This window comes from Anser anser (genome assembly GCF_964211835.1).
Source record: "Anser anser genome assembly, chromosome: 2".
Classification (NCBI taxonomy): Eukaryota; Metazoa; Chordata; class Aves; order Anseriformes; family Anatidae; genus Anser; species Anser anser.
Window position 1 is genome coordinate 108,129,290 of NC_139721.1, and position 17,988 is coordinate 108,147,277.

General features: G+C 45.4%; 1 protein-coding gene across 15 annotated transcripts in view; it reads left to right on the forward strand.

The window, feature by feature from the left end:
- Positions 1–17,988, forward strand: part of LOC310894376 (nuclear pore complex protein Nup153-like) — a 174,376-nt gene that overhangs the window by 24,467 nt on the left and 131,921 nt on the right. For 8 of the 15 annotated variants that reach the window (XM_083824387.1, XM_083824378.1, XM_083824391.1 and 5 more), the window contains one exon: positions 664–732. The gene's annotated coding sequence lies outside the window, so the exon portion shown is untranslated. Of the gene's footprint in view, positions 1–663; positions 733–1,337; positions 1,533–2,039; positions 2,194–4,983; positions 6,194–6,237; positions 6,868–17,988 lie in introns of those variants that run through there. The other 7 variants (XM_083824393.1, XM_083824379.1, XM_083824380.1 and 4 more) reach the window with 6 other exon arrangements.

The following is a 17,988-nucleotide window of genomic DNA, read 5'->3' on the forward strand; positions in this document are numbered from 1 at the left end:
TACGTTGCATATATGGAATATTTTAAGCAACACGATTCCCAGGTACGGTTGATGGGTTAGCGGCTGTCTGCAGGATTGGTTTACAGGCACTTCAGAGGTCTCAGCCCAGGTTCCAGCCTGTCGCATAAATTGAACTGATTGTGAAATGTATTAGTACGGAGCTGGATCAATGCAGATACCCCCGGCTTTGCAGCTGGTGAGGGAAGATGGCTGAAGTGAGTGACTTAATTTAAAAACAACATAGTGATTTTTCACTGGCGAAAATGAGAACTCCATAGAAAGAGTTAAAAATGACTGCGTTTTTCTCTTTCAAAAAATAAGTAAAAAAAATTACAGAATGTGTCCAAAATGCCTCTACTCACCGTTTGTATGTAATTGAGGGGAGATGTGAAGCCAGATTTCAAGACAGTGTAGTCTTAACTAGTCTTAAGCTAAAGCAGAGAGATGCCTATGAAGGTCAGTGGTAGGCTTCAAGAAAGCGAGTGACCCGCTGGGTAACTTCTTCAGGGCAGTACTGGGTTGTTTCCCATTGTGTGTGACCGTAATTGATTTTGAGCGTGGTTGTATTGTTTTTAAAATACGATTCTAATTCTAACTTTGACTCTAAATGTCATTTAACATGCCATTACATCGAAAAACACCTGTGCAAATATATCCTGGAAGAAACAAATTAAGATGGACTAGACCGGGCTTTTGTAATCATCCTGTGCGGTAAGACTGAAATTTCATGAGGTAAGATAATGGATTTCAGACAGAGTTGATTGTCTTGGACTTCCAACCTCTGAGCGGTCAGTCGGCATCTTTGTCTGAGGCTCTTGCCATTGCAAGGAGGAATTTTGGAAATGAGGGCTTTACTGTGACCATGGTGCAGTGAATTGCACGGTTACGTTGCACTTGTCAAGAGGAAGAGCGATGCAAGTAATACTAGGATAAAAGTTTTCTGCGTGTGCTGTGGAAGGGAAGAGCCATTCTTGTCTTTCCGGTTTTGAATTAGAAGCGTTATCTTCTGCTTCTCTCTTAAAAGGCACCTTTTTTTTAAAAGGCACCTGTCAGGCCTCTTTATGGAGGTTACACTGTCGTCAACAGCAGCAGAAGCTTGTGTGCTGAACAGAGTTGTGTGTTGTTTGGAAGCTTTGAGTTCCACTCTGTTTTTTTTGTTTGTTTGTTTGTTTCTTTGTGGGTTTTTGGTGGCTTTTATTTTTTTCAGGGGCGGGGGGGGGAGTTGCGGAGTAGTTTTGAACATTTCTGTGGGATTTGACAAATCAAATTTAAAAGTTAATGCTCATTTTATAGTTCATGTTCAAACAGGATGGTTAACTGTCTTGTTTGTCTCACAGAGGGTCCAACACCTGTGACCAGTAGCAGTGCATCTGCATTTTCTGCTCCTTCTGGAGAATTTCTGGATTTAGACAAACTCAAGAAGCCTGAAGGAAGCTGGGATTGGGAGACCTGCTTGGTTCAAAACAAAGCAGAGGCCACGAAGTGTGTAGCCTGTGAAAGTGCAAAGCCAAGCACCAAAGCAGAGCTCAAAGGTAATACTTAATGATTAAAACGAGGATGCATATTCTGTGATTTATTTTTTGGTTTGCTCTGATTTTTTTTATTTTCTTCCCTGTTAAGCACAATTATTTTTTCCTTTGAGGTGTGGCAAAATTATTCGTTTTTCCTGTAGGAATATTGCCTAGATAACATCTGTTTCCACACTTTTCCCCAAGAATAAGTTTATCCTTTTTAGAGAAAAGCTTTCATTAATGACGTGCTTGTTCTTTACATGCCCTACACTTTGTTCATTTGGAGTTCAGACTAAAAACATCAAAGAAGTTCGTATACTTTTTAAAGCCAGGTGGTGGGCAGAAAACACAATTGTGAAAAGTTTTATGTAGAGAGGAAGCATGGGGTTTTCTTGTTTGTTTTACTGTTTGGTGGGTTGTTTTTTAAACAGTTTTGACTGGAAAGATCAGGACTAGAATGTAGTTCAAACCTTCACGTACTGCAGATACACCGTGGGTTACGGACTTGACATTCACTTATTTCTGCAGGTTTTGGTGCTGCGGCTGCGTCCACAAAATGCTGCCTTGCCATCATTTACATTCGGTGTTCACTCAGAGTGTTCAGGTGCAGAGTCTGCAGCTGCCTCACAGTTTATTTTGGGAAGGACAGAAGAGAAGCAGTACTTGCAAACCAGTACTTCAGGTAAACAGTGTATCTTTTGTCTTCACTTGTGCGCTTATGTCCATCAAGTAAGACCTCTGAAACCATAGTAGAAAAAATCTGCGGGATTTGATATGTTCATGTACTAGAGCTTTAGAAAAAGTTTAATTCCTATATGCAGCATGTCTTCTGTCCTGGTTATTGATACGTACGCAATTAGTAGCAATCCCTTTTTTGATCTCAACACTAGGTTTAGACAAAAAATTGCGACACCTTAAGGAACCTGTCCTGCATCTCATACAAGCACAGAAGTTGTAGTGTCTCAATGCTAGCAGTACAGTTGGTGGTAAAATCTTTAGTAGGGTGAAATAGAGGCCTCACACTTTTCAGAGAAAAAAAGAGATGAGAGAGAGTATCTTATTCCCACGTACTTGCAACTATGCTGCAGAGTGTACTGCTGTTACTCTAGTGCTACAAAGGTCCAAAAATCACTGAACAGTTATTAGCCAGTTTTGTATTCCTTTAATTTGTTGAAAGACTGCAGTAGAGGATTGAAGTTTTTATTGAGGATCACTGTGTGGAAAAATTCTGATTGTTAAATGTCATTTGTATGACTTAAGAACCACGTTTTAGAGTACAGAATTCAGTATTAATTCCAGAAGGGGTAAGGGGAAGGACATTAGCTAGTAATCCCGAACAAAAGCAGTGTATAGAGCTATACTGATTTTAATCGCAGTATTCTTACAGTTGGTCTGTTACTGAACAGATATGTTTTGGGGAGATATGGTGGCCAGGGAGGCGTGTGTGTTTGTGTGCTTCCTCTTCTAGTTAAGGTTCTGGGGTTTGGTTTAGTCAGGAAAATTCGATGAGGCACCTTGTGTAAAAGGAAATGTTAACCAGCATTTTTCAACACGGTGTAGTCCCTTAAAAGTGTCATAGATGAAAAGAGGCCATAAACGCTGGGGGAAAAAGTTAGTGGGAAACTGAGAGCAGGATCACATTCAGTAGTGAGAGAGCAGCAGCCTAGGGAAAGCTGATGAATGACTGTAACAGATAGTTCTATTTTAAGTGTAAAACAACACTCAGTACTTTATAATGGTGGTCTTACCAGAGGGTTCTTCTCCATGGCTCCTAAAAGCACGTCTTGAAGGCATTCGAGTGCAGTGAACTTAAGCTGTAAGAGTTGGGCTGGTAAGCTTGGCCTGATTTGAAGCTGTAGGCACGGGGCTATAATTTCTGAACAGGCTACAAAAGAAACTGTACCACTGTGCTTTTCAGTGCTCCGTTTAGCAAAGCCATCAAATTGTTGCAGGCAATTGATGTTGTTCTTCTAAGAGCACCTGAAAGATATTTTTGTTTGAAGAGTTCAGAGGTACCGGTTAATACTGGTTCAGATAATTACAGCCAGCTCTTGGTGTTTGTGACCAATAAAGTTTGTGGCTCCAAAAGGAGTGGGTTAGTGCTAACTGATTAACTGCTGTATATGCAGAAATATGGAATCTGATTACTTACGCAGAGAGCACTTAAAATGTATTGTTTTGCTGGCTCTCAGTGAGTTGCATCTTAATGCTACCAAGGAATAAGCTTTTTGCTTCTGGCCCAAGTTTTTTAATTTGGTGAAAGCCTTTTCTGTGCACGTGCACATGCCAGAGAGGTTGCTTAAGTAATAGAAGCTATAGTAGCTGCTATCTTCTGTTTTTTGTAGAAGACAGAAACTGAATTCGTTAGCTTTGTAACTGTTATGCATACTAGAATTGGTTTTCTCCCTTTTGAAAATAGTAGAGGGTATGCCTATGTCAGATTTGGTGAGCAAGGTGATCAGATGAGGGCACTGCAAGACTGCCAGAACGCACCAGGTCTGGGGGGAAAAGGAATCCGGCTGAGCATAGGAATTTCTAAAAGGTAACCAAGGAGTTGTGCATTGATACAGTTATTCTAAATAATCAGATTCTTGTAGCTCTGCCTTTGGAAAGTCTGTGGCCCTTGCTGTAGTGGCTGTACACAGGATGCAGTCTACAAAACCAGAAATGCAGAAGTCCTATGTTTTGACTCCCTGGATTCATCAACCTGCTTCAGGACGGCTGGGGGAATCCAACTGTTAAGTCTAGCCAGACAGCGCAACTTGGGCTTAGCTGCCATTGTAACCAGCCTTGTTTCTCAACAGTAGCAAAGCTGAATGCATTGGTAAATATTTTCAGGTTTGGGCCTGCATAAGGTAGAAGGGACAACAAGTGGTTTTATATGCTAGGGAGTTCTTGTTCTTAGAGCTTTCCCTCTAGTTTGAGAGAAGCACATAACTAGTTTTACAGTGGGTTGACAGGAAAGAAGTGGGGGGAAAAAATGGGAACGCAGGGAGAAAGCCAAAGGCGTTATTACTAGAACAGGTTTAGAATGCTATTCTTTGCTTTTCATGAGCTTAGGGCAATGGGGAGTTTAAAGCTTAGCACTTCCTGAGAGGGTTTCTTACTCTACCGGCTCAGTTCTATCACTTATTTAAGGCAATTCAGGTCTCTGAACGGTTAAAGAATTGACACCAAATTTGATGAACTTTGATCCAGGATACTGACAAAACAGGACTTCATATAAACAATTTCAGTATGTTCATGAGGTTAGCTTGTGTGTTCTGTTAAATAGTAAAAAATGACACTTCTGTTTCTGTTTACCTAGCATAATTCTGCAAATGTTGCCTCCTTCTGCTTTAGAATGGAAATGCTCTTCTCCAAGAGAGCACTGTCCAAACTTCTTTGCCAAAATTTTTTGATTAAATTAATATCGTTTTATTTTGAAAACAAGAATAAGCCACAAACATGTTTTCTTGCTTCGGCTATCCAGAAGAACGTCAACAGTATTTTCAGATTTTCCTTCCCTACACAACTGTATGTAGGAAGAGTGCAGTTGGAAGCAGAAGACCTAAGATGATGTATCTTCTGTTTGTTTACTACAGTAACAAGACAATGGATTACCTCTTTATTAGAACTTGTGTAGCTTTGCAGTATTGAAACAAATGTAGGTATTAAAATACACATCAGTAATACGTTTCTGAATGGCTGAGTACCGTGCTCTCTTAGCATTGAAATACCCAGCCATTGGATTAGTTTGTCCCTCATGTTTGCTTAGTTTGGAAGCTATTTCAGAATGCCTTCAGCTTGTATTCTTCCCCAAAAGCATAGAACTCACTTCTCTGCATCCCCAATTCAAGTCAGAGAAACTGGGCATTGCAAACACAGGAGGTCTGCCTGTACAGAATCAGTGAAGACAAGTCTAAACAGCGGATTTTTTTGAATATGCAGCTGGGTTATCTGAATGTTCTTTATGCAGTGTACATCAGTTTTAGTACAGATAGCACTTGTCTTGGTTCTTGTCATTAGTCTGAAGCTGCCCCTGAGAAAATCTTGAAAGGGAAAGTAGTGAAAGCTAATCAGCTGGCCCTTTCTTCTTAAGAACTAGTGTATTTTGTAATTCTCCCACTAATAATAAGGCGTCATGCTGAAGAATCGCGATTGTGTTGTTAAGCAAGACTGACTTCACCTGAGCGGTATAGTTGGCAGCTGTTGAATGTTTAATGGACTTTAAACAAACAAAAAAACTGAGCAGGTGGAGGTAGACATGGCAAACTGACAGGCAGCGTCAGATGCTTCTTTGAAATGGATAATCTGACTCCATTCCCTTCTTTCTGGAAATAAGATCTAGTAATTAACCAAACAAAAGATAGAAGGGTTAAGACTGCATCTTTAAAGCAGCTGTGCTTGATAAATGTCTCTGGTCTTAAATCAATCTTTAGCAAAGCACAGAGACTTAGCAGCAGCTTGCTTATGCCAACGCTAAAAATACTTGATGTGTACAGGTAACCATGTCAAGGCTCTGGAGTTAATCCATGAGAACAATTCCTTCTGGTATTGGCAAAGGTGAGGATGCTTGCTTCTATAGAAATGAGGTTTTGAGCTGTGACTTAAGCTGTCACTTAGGTGACTGTTTAGGAAAGCTTCCTTTTAAGTTTTGAAGTATGTAAGCTGACAAATTGTTTAAGTTCAGAACTGGGTTTACAGTCTCTTGTTCTCTGACTGTATGCAACTTCTCATGTTTCAGACTGAAAGCAGAATTGCAGCGGTACCAGTCATACAACTATAATGATTATTGCCAAGAGTACCAGAACTACCACTCGCAGAGGAGTTACGATGCTTACGCTGACTACAACTACAGCTCCTATGCTCCCTGTGACAGCATGCAAGCTGTTGGAGACTGCTCTTTAGGAGATTCTTTAATGGCTCCAGCTGTTTTTGAGGTAAAGATACTGCACGCTTGCTGTAAAGAAAATATTTCACAGATAATACGTTGTACAGATTTGTGTGAATCAGCAAAAAGAATCCGAAGTTGAAAACATGCTTTCTGCTTAGTGTGAAGTTAAAAGAGCAGATTCCATTCAGAGGTGTTTGTATTTAAGTGCTTAAATAGTAAATCCATAGAATTAGTGATTTATACACCATTATTTGTTCACGCATACCAAAGAATGGTTTTGACAGCATAATTGCTTCTTCTGTTCCTGTTCTTCTGATTTGCTTTGCTTAAAGCAAATTAAACAGTTGTTGTAAGTGGTCTTATCGTGGTCAATGTATTAGTTGTGACCTCCGGAGGTCCCTTCCAACCTGTACTGTAATATTGGCTTTCTTCTAAAAATAAATAGATAAAATGCCATCTATCCTTGTAGTTGTAGGAAGAAGGAATGGATTGAGACTGCAGCACTTTGAATCTGTGATGCTTTCTGAAATGAGTTATGATTAAACTTAGCCTTTTCTGTCTTTCAGGAATCTTTGGTTATGACTGCAATCGGTGATGACCTAATTACTGACGGTAATAAGGGTTCTATCATTGTCACTTGAGTTTAGCCATCCTTGTGCCTTTTAACAATACAAGCCAACCTCTACTGGATGAAGAACATCTTGAAAATTCAGCTGAGGTCAAACCTCTGTGGGGTTGATCTGCAATCAGCTGGGGTTTTAAAGCTGATACAGCATACACTGACCGCATCAAGTAAAACGGGACACTGTCAATGCTTCGCAGCAGGTTTCTTGTACCTGTGCCTTCATTCCCATTTGAAAATGGTCTGACAGAATTTTGTTCTTTGTATTGGTTCCGCTAAACAGATTTTATATTAGAAACTCAGTAATATGCAAAAGCTTTGTTCTCCACCCTGAGGTAAAAGCTTATGTTGCAGATTCCAAAAGGAGGATTCAGCTTGCACTTACAAATACGGTACAAAACATATTTGTGTCCTGGAAGGTTTGCAAAGTTCCTCACGTGGAGGCATTTTGTGTTAGTGTTTAGAAACTATCCTATGTAACGTGTATTGCCGTAGAAGTGAATTAAATGACTCTTGGGAGGGTTTCATGGCTGATTATCCTTAAACGTTATCTTTACTATCTTAAACATTGTCTTTGTCTTTATCTTGAAAGACAATTCTAGTCCCAGCCTTCTAATATACAAATTCCCAAAAGTTGGAGCTGTGAGGCTCAAAATTTTAGAGGACTAAATACCTCACTAAAATTAGTAGATCTAATAGCTTATTACACTTAGCTTAAAATACATTTTATTAGCCATTTCACATGAAGTTTTTTTGTGCGCATGCCTCAGATTTGATACTTGGACTTACCAGGCTTTTATTTTCAGATCCACAGCTCTACTTGGATGTTGATGAAATGAACAGACAATTCACGGAGACAAGCGAAGAACTCTACGATTCACTCATGAATTGTCACTGGCAACCTCTGGATACGGTCACTTCTGAAATCCCCTCTGCTATTTAAGTGTCTTCTAGAGCATGACCGTTAGGACCAAAGTGCTAAAACTACATTTCTTCTACATTATTCTAGCTCATAAGTTTTAAAGCACAATGATAGGTTGGGGTTTTTTTGCTATGCTTTTGACAGTTTCTGTAATCTTTTTGTTCATCACTCTCTTCTTGGAGCATCATGAAGTCATGTAAATATTCGAGAAATGTAAAGAGGTAAATGGGGTCTAAAGATAGACTTGCCTGTGTAAATAAAAAATTTGTTTCTGCAAACCTGCCAGCAAGGGATTTTACTTGTACCTGTGTGCAGCACGTTCTCTTCCGGCTTATGGAATTTAACAAGGTAGTAAGGGTATTTCATCTGTCTTTATTTTTATATGGGCATTAGGACACAAGCAAAATCTAGCTTTCCCTTGTTTTCCTGGTTCCTTAGGTAAGCGACAAGCCAAGCCTTTCATGTGCTTGCTTAGACTGGAAGTATGTATGGGAGACACTCACAGGCCTTGCTATGGAAACACCTGTGCCCACTTTTTCCTGCAGGCTGCTGGCTCTAACTGTACTACTGATACATGCTAGGTCAGCTAAAATCGGCTTATAAATAGGGTATGTTAAGCATACGGAAGTGTAGACTTCAACTGCCATAGCTACAAACATCCCGTGGAATGAGGATGGTGTCTGCTGGCACTCTCTGCATCAGCATTCAGTTTTCCCTTGCCCTTCTTACTGTTAGACTTCTCAGCTGACGCTTTACAGCGAAGAAATTGCTACAACATAATCCGTGTTCTTAAACCTAAAAAAAAAAAATCTTGGAGAAAACAACTTACTGGTTTTCCCTCCTTGCTGGCAAGGAGAAAAATAGTCCACCAGGAACAACAAAAAAATCCTAGTAACAGCTCCTTAAGTTATACCCTCTGCTACCCTCTCTAATTGCTCTGGTCTTCCTTCATTCACGGTAATGAAGTTTTAAAGCTCTGGTAGAAGGATGACAGTACTCAAGTCAAAGGAGATGAGAGCAATGAGGAAAGCTTTGCTTTAAGCTAGAGCAGTCTTGCGAGTTGCTGCCTTTATGCTGTTCTTATCTTGAAGGGTACAGAGTCTTTTCCAGTCATAGGGACTCCATAACCCTATGAATATGGAGAAATAGTTGCTAATTAACAGTGTGTATAATAAGTAAGTGAGGCTGGAAACAAAAGAATATTCCTCCAAGAAAAAAAAGGAAGCAGAAATTACTGTACTTAATAGCTGGGGAAGCTGTTAAAGCTAGTTGACACAGTTGTGGTACTGCCGTGTGTGTTTTGGGGGCAACATAAACCATAATTGCTGTGATGGCAGGTAAGAATCCAATTCTTTTTTATGGCTTAGTGTAGTCAGTGAAAGCAGTGGTCCTAAGCTGCATGCTGTTCTTAAATGTAATGCAAATTCTCTTTTGTGACTCCTCAGTACTTCCAGGTTACTTGTAGCTGATCACCAGCAACTGCTTCTGTTAGCTATTAGCTGTTGGGTTTTTGCTAGGAATACTTTCAGTCCTGAATTGAAATGATGACATCCTGAAACAGAAGAGGCTCTTGGAGTATTGTAGGAAGCACATTCTTCCTGGTTCTAGTGCAGGTGTACATGTAGGAGGAGACAGAAGGCAAAGTACCTCACATAGGTGGAGGGGGTGAGGTGGCATCACAGTTAGAGCTGTTGCAGTTAACTCTTCCCAAAGCATGAAAGCAACGTGGCTGGGAACAGGGATTTGTTGGGTTGCTTCTTTGTGTGAGCCAGGGAGTCTTTTGAGGGGCAGATTAATAAGAATATGACACAAGGTAGAGGTGGAATAGATGAAGCAAAGAATCTGGGTGGGAAAAGGGTTGCTTGTACGTGTCTATGGAATTGTTTCAGGGGACTGAGCTGGGGCAAATTCAAGATAATAGATGCAGCCTCCTTGAATTTGGATGGCAGTGCTGAAGCTTCAAAACCTTACAAGGTTTGATGCCACTTCAATTGTAGTGCATAGCTGTGGTACTTGAGCTCAGAAGTGCAAACTGCACAGGATTTTTTTATCTATTTTCTTCAACGTGAGCAGCAAAACATCTTCCAGGAATGTGCCTGGGTGCTACGCTGCTTTGACACGGCTTGCTTTGCATCACCAAACACAGTAGTTAGGTTGCATCGAGTACTTTGTGGAAACATTCATTGTGTTGTCACCCAGAAATGGGATGCTACAGATGTGTGTTGGCCCGGCAGTATCAGTGCTGGTTTTTGGCCTTTGAGAGGTTGGTCCATAACATGTGACCTGTGTAACGAGAGGCCCACATAGATTGGTGACTTCATTAAGTCTGATACTGTGGTGGTGTGTGACCCAAGGCCCTGAACGTCAGAAAATCAGGCTGTGGCCACCTATTTTATGCAGACTTTGCCTATTAACAAGGTCTCTACACTGTACGTTAGAGACGTGCGCCTCCTTTTCCGGACTAGATAGTGAAAATACCAGTTTTGTAGTTCAGTGAATGAGATTGGTTGGGCTGTTTGTTCTCCAGAGCTGAAAAATGTTGGGAGTGTATTCTCTTGGAGTCCACAGAAATGAAAATGATGAGAGGAAGAGAACGTTGGTTGCAGCCCGCGTGCTGCTGTTATAAAGTAGTTCTCTGATGTCTTTTTCCCTCTGCTGAGACTTATCAGCCTATCGTCCTTTCCTGTTAGGAGCGCATACCTGGCTTGGGATGGTGTGCGGCAGTGCAGATTCTTTACCGTAAGAGCACAGTGAATGCCAGACTTCTTCCTGTACTGCCGTGTTAACCATGAGTCACAAATTCAGGAAGCAGTGATTGCATCGGAACTGCTAGAATGCTTTGCGGAGTCTTTTTACTGGGTAAACTTCACAGCTGCAGTTACAACTTCCAGCCTGTGTTAGCTGAACACATCGTACTGGTGCCCGCCATCAGTTTGACAAAGATGGGATTGCAGTAGGAACTTGCTTTCTTCCTTCTTTTTAATTAAACAAGTCTTTGAAGCAACTTTTCCAACACCGCCATACTTCACTTCTTCCAGTTATTTTCTGTTTTACTTAGCTGAAATGTTTTTTTTTCTTCCAAGCTTGAGGAAGTTCTCTACAAGAACGTCCCGTAATGATTTCATAAACTCTTTTCGTTGTACCTAGCTGCAACAGAGAGTGCTTTTATTCAAAAACCTGCTGGTTTTCTTTTCCAAGAAGTAGTGGGGTTTTTCCTATCTCTTCACTGATGGGAAAGGCTGTAGGACAGTAGCTTGAGGGGCTACTAATGCTGTCATCAGTGAGGCGGGAAAAGGCAGGAGTCCGAAACGGGTAAAAAGTACTTAAAAGGATACCAAAAGAGTAAACGGTACTTAAGCCGTGGATGTTTCTTTTTGCAGGGATGCTCCGGACCAACCGCTTCTTTCTAGCGCTACCTCAAAGTAACTTGCAGATAGAACTCACAGGGAAGGTTGATCAAATGGTGATGATCGCTGTCATTCTGCTGGACACGCAGATACTTGCCTTTCGTTTTGGCTCATTTTTAATAGCAATTAACTTCAGTGCCTCGCGTTAATAGACACCGTTTGACTGCATCGGCAAATGTTTCTGAGTCGTGAGTGTCGTTAAAGGCCTGTCACCTGTTGTGGTTTAACCCGGCTGGCAGCTAAACACCACACAGCCGTTCGCTCACCCTCCCCCCTCCCTCTCTGGGATGGGGGAGAGAAACGGGAAAGTGAAGCCGGTGAGTTGAGATAAAGACAGTTTATTAAGACAGGAATATAATAATAACAATAATAGTAATAATAGTGATAATGATAATAGTATTAATAATAATAATGTGTAAGAAAACAAGTGATGCACAACGCAATTGCTCACCACCCGCTGACCGATGCCCAGCCTATTCCCGAGCAGCCGGCCCCCCACCCCGGCCAGCCACCCCTATGTATTGTTTAGCATGACGCCAGATGGTATGGAATACCCCTTTGGCCAGTTTGGGTCAGCTGTCCTGGGTCTGTCCCCTCCCAGCTCCTGCTGCACCCCCAGCCTGCTCGCTGGCGGGACAGAGCGAGAAGCCGAAAAGTCCTTGGCCTGGTGTAAACACTGCTCTGCAACAATTAAAACATCAGCATGTTATCAGCGCTCTTCTCATCCTAATCCAAAACATAGCACCCTACCAGCTACTATGAGGGAAAATTAACTCTGTCCTAACTGGAACCAGGACAAACTGCTTCAGCACTTTTGATCTTTTACAAACTCAGCTAAATTATTTAAGTTCTACTTTGGGCACCGTGTTCCTTCATCAGCCAGGATTTTGTGGATAGAGTTGAGTCTTCTTATCACGCGAGGCCAATAAAACAACTGAGTAATTTAAACCTTTGTGGCTGCTCCCACCCCCAACACTTTCCCATTCCCATGACGACTTCTCATCCCCCAAATGACTTCTCACCCCCAGGTCTCACTCGGGGACCCACCACCCGCAGCCGCTCCCCATCAGGAGCAGACATCCCCAAACCAATTGGCGACGCGGGCAGCGGCAGAGGGCTGCGTTCAGCCCCCACCCCCCCCACCCCCCCCGCTGACCGATGCAGGAAATAAGTGCAGGCAGAGGCTTTGCAGGGTGGAACAGTTTGTAATTTATTCCCGGGGTAATTAATTGTGGCTGCCACCCCCAGCCCGTCCCCAGGTGAGGCCCGGCCGCCTGCTCAGGCGGGGGGCCCGGCCTGCCGGCCCGTGCGGTCTCCGGCCCCCGGCTCCTCCTGCCTGACCCTATGCAGCCAGGACGTGTCCCCGACGTCGTCGTCCTGCTGGGACCTTGGCAGTCTGCGCCCCACCTGCCCCGCGTGCCAGGAGAAGCTCCTGACGAGCTCTCCTGCCATGGAGGGGCTGCGCTCCCTGCGCCGGGGCGAGACGCTGCGGGAGCGGTAGCTGGAGGGGCTCGTCTGGCGCTGCTGCTGCTGCTGCCGCTGCCCCAGCCGTGCGTTGCGCTGGAACCTCCTGCGTGGTCGTCGGGCCAGGCGCACGATGCCAATGATGTGCCCGCGGCACAGCGGGCAGGTGTCTCTTTCGGCAGCCCAGACGTGGACACACTCCAGGCAGAAGATGTGCCTGCAGGGGTCGATGCGAGCCGCGCTGGACATGCGCTCCAAACAGATGGGGCACGTCTCCTCCTCGGGGGCCTCCTCTGGCTGCCGCCGTGGCCGCCAGCTCATGATGCCTGTGGCCGCCGCAACGTGGAGCTGGTTTTCGTCTGGGGGAGGCTGCCCTGCTGCCAGGCACTTAGCAGCAGCCTGGGGTCTTCAGCACCCCCCGGGTCGCCGGCAGGACCTCGATGCCTTGCGTGTCGCTGTCTGGATCTCGACGCTTGGCGTGACACCAGCAGGACTACTGCAGATAGGAGCAGGAAGAAAACATTGCAGCAGCAAAGAGACATCAGCTTTCTAGGTTCAACCAATTGTCTAGAGTACTGTAGCGGTAACTGTTCTGTGTATGGATTGCAGACATTGCCGTTAGAATGGCAAATCTGCTTGTGGTAGGTTATACATGGCAAGACCGCGCTTAGGACAGATGAGGCACATAGATGTCTATAGATTTGAGAACATTACCGAAGGACCTCGATGGCTCGGGTGCAACAGCAATGGCTTCGCGTGTGCCTCTCGGCACACCTCCGCCTCTCTCTTTCCTTCCAGCCTTAGGACCTCGAGCTTTCGATACCACCAGCTGGACTGGCCGCAGGCGCGCCGCTCAGGGCATTTATAGCCAGCCACCTTTTGTGAGGCAATAGGGTGACATCACCAGGGTCTCGGGGTGCCCCTGTTGGCAGCACTGACAGAGGTCACCTGACTGTTGCAAGAAAATGCTGATGTGAGATGGCTGCTCCATGCTGACAGAAGCCAAGCAAGGAGAGCGGTATCAGGCTAATTAAGAAAAGCCATCTCGGAAGAGACCGAACCCAAGAGTGGGCCAAGGAGTGGGCCCTAAGGTATCAAGAATAAAGTGTCACTTCAAATACGTTCAAATACGTGAGACTCCCATCAAGTCAGTGCTTGATGGGCACCCCGAGACCCTGGTGATGTCACCCTATTGCCTCACAAAAGGTGGCTGGCTATAAACGCCCTGAGCGGCGCGCCTGCGGCCAGTCCAGCTGGCGGTATCGAAAGCTCGAGGTCCTAAGGCTGGAAGGAAAGAGAGAGGCGGAGGTGTGCCGAGAGGCACACGCGAAGCCATTGCTGTTGCACCCGAGCCATCGAGGTCCTTCGGTAATGTTCTCAAATCTATAGACATCTATGTGCCTCATCTGTCCTAAGCGCGGTCTTGCCATGTATAACCTACCACAAGCAGATTTGCCATTCTAACGGCAATGTCTGCAATCCATACACAGAACAGTTACCGCTACAGTACTCTAGACAATTGGTTGAACCTAGAAAGCTGATGTCTCTTTGCTGCTGCAATGTTTTCTTCCTGCTCCTATCTGCAGTAGTCCTGCTGGTGTCACGCCAAGCGTCGAGATCCAGACAGCGACACGCAAGGCATCGAGGTCCTGCCGGCGACCCGGGGGGTGCTGAAGACCCCAGGCTGCTGCTAAGTGCCTGGCAGCAGGGCAGCCTCCCCCAGACGAAAACCAGCTCCACGTTGCGGCGGCCACAGGCATCATGAGCTGGCGGCCACGGCGGCAGCCAGAGGAGGCCCCCGAGGAGGAGACGTGCCCCATCTGTTTGGAGCGCATGTCCAGCGCGGCTCGCATCGACCCCTGCAGGCACATCTTCTGCCTGGAGTGTGTCCACGTCTGGGCTGCCGAAAGAGACACCTGCCCGCTGTGCCGCGGGCACATCATTGGCATCGTGCGCCTGGCCCGACGACCACGCAGGAGGTTCCAGCGCAACGCACGGCTGGGGCAGCGGCAGCAGCAGCAGCAGCGCCAGACGAGCCCCTCCAGCTACCGCTCCCGCAGCGTCTCGCCCCGGCGCAGGGAGCGCAGCCCCTCCATGGCAGGAGAGCTCGTCAGGAGCTTCTCCTGGCACGCGGGGCAGGTGGGGCGCAGACTGCCAAGGTCCCAGCAGGACGACGACGTCGGGGACACGTCCTGGCTGCATAGGGTCAGGCAGGAGGAGCCGGGGGCCGGAGACCGCACGGGCCGGCAGGCCGGGCCCCCCGCCTGAGCAGGCGGCCGGGCCTCACCTGGGGACGGGCTGGGGGTGGCAGCCACAATTAATTACCCCGGGAATAAATTACAAACTGTTCCACCCTGCAAAGCCTCTGCCTGCACTTATTTCCTGCATCGGTCAGCGGGGGGGGGTGGGGGGGGTGGGGGCTGAACGCAGCCCTCTGCCGCTGCCCGCGTCGCCAATTGGTTTGGGGATGTCTGCTCCTGATGGGGAGCGGCTGCGGGTGGTGGGTCCCCGAGTGAGACCTGGGGGTGAGAAGTCATTTGGGGGATGAGAAGTCGTCATGGGAATGGGAAAGTGTTGGGGGTGGGAGCAGCCACAAAGGTTTAAATTACTCAGTTGTTTTATTGGCCTCGCGTGATAAGAAGACTCAACTCTATCCACAAAATCCTGGCTGATGAAGGAACACGGTGCCCAAAGTAGAACTTAAATAATTTAGCTGAGTTTGTAAAAGATCAAAAGTGCTGAAGCAGTTTGTCCTGGTTCCAGTTAGGACAGAGTTAATTTTCCCTCATAGTAGCTGGTAGGGTGCTATGTTTTGGATTAGGATGAGAAGAGCGCTGATAACATGCTGATGTTTTAATTGTTGCAGAGCAGTGTTTACACCAGGCCAAGGACTTTTCGGCTTCTCGCTCTGTCCCGCCAGCGAGCAGGCTGGGGGTGCAGCAGGAGCTGGGAGGGGACAGACCCAGGACAGCTGACCCAAACTGGCCAAAGGGGTATTCCATACCATCTGGCGTCATGCTAAACAATACATAGGGGTGGCTGGCCGGGGTGGGGGGCCGGCTGCTCGGGAATAGGCTGGGCATCGGTCAGCGGGTGGTGAGCAATTGCGTTGTGCATCACTTGTTTTCTTACACATTATTATTATTAATACTATTATCATTATCACTATTATTACTATTATTGTTATTATTATATTCCTGTCTTAATAAACTGTCTTTATCTCAACTCACCGGCTTCACTTTCCCGTTTCTCTCCCCCATCCCAGAGAGGGAGGGGGGAGGGTGAGCGAACGGCTGTGTGGTGTTTAGCTGCCAGCCGGGTTAAACCACAACAGGTGACAGGCCTTTAACGACACTCACGACTCAGAAACATTTGCCGATGCAGTCAAACGGTGTCTATTAACGCGAGGCACTGAAGTTAATTGCTATTAAAAATGAGCCAAAACGAAAGGCAAGTATCTGCGTGTCCAGCAGAATGACAGCGATCATCACCATTTGATCAACCTTCCCTGTGAGTTCTATCTGCAAGTTACTTTGAGGTAGCGCTAGAAAGAAGCGGTTGGTCCGGAGCATCCCTGCAAAAAGAAACATCCACGGCTTAAGTACCGTTTACTCTTTTGGTATCCTTTTAAGTACTTTTTACCCGTTTCGGACTCCTGCCTTTTCCCACCTCACTGATGACAGCATTAGTAGCCCCTCAAGCTACTGTCCTACAGCCTTTCCCATCAGTGAAGAGATAGGAAAAACCCCACTACTTCTTGGAAAAGAAAACCAGCAGGTTTTTGAATAAAAGCACTCTCTGTTGCAGCTAGGTACAACGAAAAGAGTTTATGAAATCATTACGGGACATTCTTGTAGAAAACTTCCTCAAGCTTGGAAGAAAAAAAACCATTTCAGCTAAGTAAAACAGAAAATAACTGGAAGAAGTGAAGTATGGCGGTGTTGGAAAAGTTGCTTCAAAGACTTGTTTAATTAAAAAGAAGGAAGAAAGCAAGTTCCTACTGCAATCCCATCTTTGTCAAACTGATGGCGGGCACCAGTACGATGTGTTCAGCTAACACAGGCTGGAAGTTGTAACTGCAGCTGTGAAGTTTACCCAGTAAAAAGACTCCGCAAAGCATTCTAGCAGTTCCGATGCAATCACTGCTTCCTGAATTTGTGACTCATGGTTAACACGGCAGTACAGGAAGAAGTCTGGCATTCACTGTGCTCTTACGGTAAAGAATCTGCACTGCCGCACACCATCCCAAGCCAGGTATGCGCTCCTAACAGGAAAGGACGATAGGCTGATAAGTCTCAGCAGAGGGAAAAAGACATCAGAGAACTACTTTATAACAGCAGCACACGGGCTGCAACCAACGTTCTCTTCCTCTCATCATTTTCATTTCTGTGGACTCCAAGAGAATACACTCCCAACATTTTTCAGCTCTGGAGAACAAACAGCCCAACCAATCTCATTCACTGAACTACAAAACTGGTATTTTCGCTATCTAGTCCGGAAAAGGAGGCGCACGTCTCTAACGTACAGTGTAGAGACCTTGTTAATAGGCAAAGTCTGCATAAAATAGGTGGCCACAGCCTGATTTTCTGACGTTCAGGGCCTTGGGTCACACACCACCACAGTATCAGACTTAATGAAGTCACCAATCTATGTGGGCCCCTCATTACACAGGTCACATGTTATGGACCAACCTCTCAAAGGCCAAAAAACAGCACTGATACTGCCGGGCCAACACATATCTGTAGCATCCCATTTCTGGGTGACAACACAATGAATGTTTCCACAAAGTACTCGATGCAACCTAACTACTGTGTTTGGTGATGCAAAGCAAGCCGTGTCAAAGCAGCGTAGCACCCAGGCACATTCCTGGAAGATGTTTTGCTGCTCACGTTGAAGAAAATAGATAAAAAAATCCTGTGCAGTTTGCACTTCTGAGCTCAAGTACCACAGCTATGCACTACAATTGAAGTGGCATCAAAGCTTGTAAGGTTTTGAAGCTTCAGCACTGCCATCCAAATTCAAGGAGGCTGCATCTATTATCTTGAATTTGCCCCAGCTCAGTCCCCTGAAACAATTCCATAGACACGTACAAGCAACCCTTTTCCCACCCAGATTCTTTGCTTCATCTATTCCACCTCTACCTTGTGTCATATTCTTATTAATCTGCCCCTCAAAAGACTCCCTGG